The sequence below is a fragment of the Ailuropoda melanoleuca genome, unplaced genomic scaffold (genome assembly GCF_002007445.2).
Source record: "Ailuropoda melanoleuca isolate Jingjing unplaced genomic scaffold, ASM200744v2 unplaced-scaffold8662, whole genome shotgun sequence".
In the NCBI taxonomy this organism is placed as follows: domain Eukaryota; kingdom Metazoa; phylum Chordata; class Mammalia; order Carnivora; family Ursidae; genus Ailuropoda; species Ailuropoda melanoleuca.
Genome location: NW_023254061.1, coordinates 1 through 6,047, shown reverse-complemented (window position 1 = coordinate 6,047; position 6,047 = coordinate 1). Strand labels below are relative to the sequence as shown.

The 6,047-nt window shown below is 33.3% G+C and overlaps 1 long non-coding RNA gene across 1 annotated transcript; it reads right to left on the bottom strand.

The window, feature by feature from the left end:
• Positions 1-80: 80 nt before the first annotated feature.
• LOC117800877 lies at positions 81-6,030 on the bottom strand. Its single transcript, XR_004623202.1, has 2 exons — positions 4,360-6,030; positions 81-1,388 (listed from the first exon to the last, which is right to left on the bottom strand). It is a non-coding gene; the product is annotated as an uncharacterized LOC117800877 (long non-coding RNA).
• Between the last annotated feature and the right edge of the window lie 17 nt (positions 6,031-6,047).

The window sequence follows — 6,047 nt, the reverse complement described above, 5'->3', positions numbered from 1 at the left end:
GGCGGGGGGGCGGGGAAGCATTTCATGTTTATGTGCAATTAACAGTAGTCCTTATGAAAAACAGAGTTAACAACCTTAAATTTCTCCTTATCATCAAAACCTTTTATTTTTGGGTAGGGGATAAAATTTAAAAGATTTAAATCCAAAAGCAGAGATTAACTATAACTAGCTTATGCATTCTATGGAATAGTGTCAAAAAAATGCATTTAAAATAATTTTTTAAGTCTACCAAATATGAGGTTTATGGGTTCTTAACAACATATTAATTACAAAGATTCTTCATCTTTATTACAAACTTTTAAGCTATTTTAATAAAATGGCTGTAGACCTCACTGTACTTCTACTTATCTGTGCATTAATAAAAATCTGTTAAAACTCCTTATTTAGTACTTCTGAAAAATTCTAGTCAAGTAACATCACTATAACTACAACAGAAGCTTTGAAATACTGATTGCAGATTTGTTTCAAAGTTGATTTAGCTTCTTTCAGAATCTGGCATTTAAACCATGAATATTTTCACCAACTTGGACTCTGAAAATATAAAAATTTTAGCCAATGATGGTTAAAGTTAAATGGTACTAGTATGATGTGAGAAAATAAAAATTGAAAATATATTGTCAATCATGCATTTCACAATTTCATGAACTAAGTAAGGTATAACTCATAAATATTGTTATGTCTTTGCAGGTTACCTCAACTTCTGTCAGGCATCAGCTGAAAGCTATCTGCCAAAACACATCAGCACTCATGTAAAATAAAAGAAGTAGGGAAATGATTTTGTACACATGCTGCCCAGTGTTTGGCTTTCAGGATTCAACCCCTCTTTTATGTAACTATTCTAGGTATAACTCCATGAAGAGCATGAGATGAGGGGTAGCTAGAACAGAACACCTGTTGGGCTAGCAAGAATATATTAGTGTATAAAAAGTTTTTCAGCTGAGTAACTATTCTCACTAGGGTTATGCTATGTGCAACATATAAACTGTACAACCAATTTTTCCTATTTGTCCATTTGTGGAAAGAATTAGGCTCAATAAAATGTAAAATATACATTAGTTCATTTTAAATGCAAAGATTACAGGTTTGTTTACTTTGTTTTTGGCTCGACTGTAATATAACTGAAAAAATCTCTGCTTTAATAATACAATATGAAAAAGTTCACCTATGTACAGGGGTACATTTCTTCATTAAAATCTTTCCTTAAATCTATCTCAATGTATCTTTACAACTGATCTTTACAACAAAAGTCAAAAACAATGAAGTAGAAAGAATTCCATTTTACAGCACTTTAGGTTTTCTGAAGTTTTCCTTTAGGGCTTAAAGAACATCATTGAAACGTTGCTTTCCATAGTCCGCAGGATCCATCTGAAGTTCTCGTTCTTCATCATCTGTAAGGGAAATAGTTATGTATCAAAAACATTATTTTTTAAATCACTTGCAGAAAACCTATTAAATAATACCTCAGTTTTTTCCTCAGCCTTAAGGTAGTTTCTGCTTGTTATTTTACGTCTTCTAAAATAGTGTTCTATTTCTTAGTTGCTTGGCTAAACTGTGAAAACAGTATATTGGAAGATGACTTAATTTTAACAAATCTTTTGACAGTAGTTAGATAAGTAGATAAAAGAAGTAGAGCTAGATATAATTAGCAAAACCTTAATTAGCAAAACCCACAAACATTGAGAAGTTGATCCTTATATATAAAATATATTATTTCTACTAGACGAAGTAGTCCTTTAAAGTTTTAGTAGAAACCATTCTGTATACATTTTCATACCCTTAAAAGAAACCAGCTTTTTTTCTAATTACAAAATGAATCCATACTCATCACATAAAAATTAGAAAATAAAAGACAGGAAAACAAAAATTACTAAGAATCCCAATATTTAACATTATAGTGGATTTCTTTGCTCCTCTGCAAATAGCTTACCAGCAACTTCTTAAATGAAATGTACTAACCAAACTTAACTTTTTCTTTACCAAGAAGAAAAAAATTATTACATAATATTGTTAGTAAAATCCTCAAAGTCACTTTGAGTAACTATATTAAAAAACTCTATATAATGCTTTGGAGTTTGACTTACTTAGCCACTGACAGATTTTTCTGGGTCCTTCTTGGCTATCACCTGTCACTTCACATTACTGTTAGTTTATCTGCCAGTAGCAATCCTTTTCTAATTTTGTTATAAACTACAGGTTTTGAAATAAGACTGCTCAGAATACAAAAATTATGTTAGAACAAGAATGAAAAGGAATTTAATCAAAGCAAAGAGGCTTCTTTTTTAGCACATGGCTTTAATGACATCTTTTGGCTCCTCCACAGCCTTAAAACATGATTTTTCATACTTTCTGGTTCACAGTTACAACTACACAACAGCTTAGTTTTTGACAGACTGAGGTGTTACTATCATAATTGTCTGGAGATATAATTTTATATAATTTAAAGAGTTATATGTTAGAATTCAAATTCATGTGTATACTATAGCTTTCTGAAATCTGTTTTTTTAGATTTGATAGGTTTCTCACTCTCAGCTTCTCTAATATATCCTATGGTAAAATTTTGTTCAAGAAAGATGCCATATGGTGTATGTAGTATGTATTAACTTTACATAGTGATGTGTTCTTATTTTTTCTTTATGTTTATTCATAAAAAATGCCAAATAAACCAACCTTCTTTTTTCCTTTCAATAACTTTCCTGTTAAACTTATAGAGATTCTCATTTAGAATTGCAGGCAACCATTTTGCATCATAAGCTAACAAAATGATGTCATACCTTCAATAGCATAATCCACTAGGTATGATAACCTCAAATCTGTTATAGATAAAAGCTGAAATTGTATCCATAATCACCCATAATCTTGAAAATATGCTAATCAATCTCTTATCATAGAGCTCTTTATACTTTAAAAATTATCTGTTTTTTTTTTTTTAAGATTTTATTTATTTGACACAGAGCACAAGCAGGGGGAGCGACAGGCAAAGGGAGAGGGAGAAGCAGGCCCCCGTGGAGCAAGGAGTCCAATGTGGGACGGGATCCCAGAACTTCGGGAATCATGACCTAAACCCAAGGCTGACACTTAACTGAGTGAGCCACCCTGGCGCCCCAAAATTTTCTTTGGTTTTAAAAGGAAAATACGGACACCTAGGTGACTCAGGTGGTTAAGCACCTGCCTTCAGCTCAGGTCATGCTCCCAGGGTCCTGGGATCCAGTTCCAAGTCCAGCGCCTTGCTCCACGGGGAGCCTGCTTCTCCCTCTGCCCACTGCTCTCACTGCTTGTGCTCTCTCTTGACAAAAAAATTAATAAAATCTTAAAAAAAAAAAATAAAAGGAAAGGAAAATAATCACTGGCACCTCTCCAGAAAGCCATCCTTAGGATCCATGTTACAGGACATCACCTTATGTCAATAAACACATCTTTCAGGACTTTAGTAATTATATGCAGACTTAATCACCATGGAGTAGTGGGAAAAGCAGCTACACAAAAGAAAATGCCTAGAAATTTAACAGGAAAGTTACTAAAAGGAAAAAGTAGATACATCAGAAGATTTTTAAGTGAGTAATTTTAAAGAAAAAATAAGAGCAAAGCTCTGGGAATAGAAAAACTGAATTCTAGTCCTGACCTAGGTACATAACAAACCTGAGCTAGTTTCTAACCTCTTTAGACCTTTAATTATCTTCTCAGTAGAGTACAGATAGCAGCACTGTTTTTCCTACCTCAAAATAAAATAATGCATATGAAGGCAGTCTTTACTTCCAAAGTCTTCTATAAATATAAGGAGGAGTTTAAAATCATAAAAATATGATTTTAATCAAATTTTAATATGGTGCCTTCACATTATTTTTCAGATTCCACAGGACTTTTGGAATATTGCATTTTTCTTACATTGAACTATTATTTACATTAACTAGAGTCCATTTTCAGTGTAGCTATTCTAACTAGAATTGAAATTTCTACTGACAACCTTTTTGCATGTATTTGTAAAGTATGTTGAAATTACCTAACCAAATCTGATACAGAACCGAGAACCACTAAATATAATTATATTTTATTTCATTTTACAAAGCAGCAAAATCTGTAAATACCTCATTAACATAAAATGACTTTTAAAGGCAACAGAAAAACATTCATAATTTATTAAATAATTTCTAGATTCCCTCTGAAGTCAAGAAAGGACCACCTTCATAAAGCAAGCTCTACCAAGTGAGAACATCTTTGGGTAATAAGGCAGTGAGGCTCCACTAAAATGTACAAATTAATCCACATGCCAAAGTGCAGTTATCCTCTAAAGCAGGCAATCCAAAGAAAAAAATTCTATGTTTGCTTTTATTTCTTAAAAATTATTATTCAACAAACACTTACGTAGTGCTTGCAGTGAGGAAGACTTGTTCTAAGTGCTGAACAAATATTTGAATCATATAATCCACATAACAACAGGTGACTATATCCCTATTTTACAGATAAGGATATTGAGGTATAGAGGTTGGGTAATTCACAAAGTCGTACAGCTGGTAAGTGGTGAAGCTAGGATTCAAATCCAGGTAATCTTGCTCCAGAATCCAGGCACTTAAGCATTATGTTAAGCTTCCTTCCATAAATATACCCAGTTACATGCAGGTCATATTCTATTAAGCAAACTTGGAACTTCTACGGGATTAAAGATAAGGGTAAAGAGAATGTGTAAACATCCATCTCCTTATTACAATAAAAAATGAATTAAAAGACATATCCATCAGCTGTATAGTGTTTCCAGAGTTAATCTATTCATTGGGTCACTTAAAAGAATGCAGGAAAAAGAATTTTTTATACCAATGCGAATAAAATAATATTTCTTTTAGAATGCTTCAGGAAACCAGCAATTAAAAATCAAAATAAACCAGGATTGTAAACACAGGAAAAATAGGCTTCACTTAATTCTACAAGAGAACACTCTATAGGTAGTGCTGTCCCAAATGATCAATACATATGAACAAGCATCAGAGATAAAGCTGGAATCCCCTAGCTCTCTAACAGCAGAGATGATGCCCAAATCTCCATTTCATAATCAAGAATTTGGAGCACCAAAGCCAGAATGTCCTTAGCTGACTCCAGAACCTCAGTACTGCAACTGGGATCTGTAATCCTAGGGACCCAACAGATTGAGAAAAAAATACTCCTAAACAGAGAAGAGCCCCTAATGCTAGAACCTTAGTAGTATTTCTGAAGTACCTTTGTTTTTTAATTGAAGTATAGTTGATACAATGTTCCATTAGTTTTAGGTATACAGCATAGTGATTCCACAAGTCTATTCATTATTCTATGTTCACCACAGAGTGTAGCAACCATCTGTTACCAGCATGTTTCAATTTGTGATCTCTCTCTGGATACAGAGTCTCAACTGTGGTAGTGAAGTACCTATTTCCTTTCTGGGTTTGGAGGAAGATGTGTTTCAGGCATGCTCAAATCTGAAAACTACATTTTCCCATAATACCTGTGTTAAATATAGTGCTTCCACTGTGAATGTGACCACAGAATTTTAGAACTGAGAAGGACCATCTATTGTAGTTCAAACTCACATTACAGATGAAGAATCGTGGCCCAGAGAGTTTAAGTGACTTGAAGAGCAATACTCAGCTGGTCTCCTAACTCAGACTGTTTTTTCCTACTCTATTCTATTGCCTGCTTTGGCTACAAGTGCAAGCTGTCCTGGAAACCCAACCATTATTTCTACATTGAAACTATGAAGAAATGTTTTTAAATTCTAAATATTCTAACTTAATAATAAACATTTAGAATCCAAATTGTTGATAAACAACAGAACACCTAAAACGGGCCCCTTCCCACTTTTTGGACAGTTAATACTACACCTAAAGAATCCCTGAAAACACGTTTAAAATTATTTGGGTCTACAATATTCTTTTTGAGTCAGTTCACTCAAACTTATCCCTCTTCATTTACTGCAGCTGATGCTCTTGAATCTTTGTTCCCTATGATAAAGGAGTCCCCTTCGTAGCTATCCTATCCTTCTGCTGCTGTCATCTAGTGAACCCCAAAATGGGATTAAAAAAAAA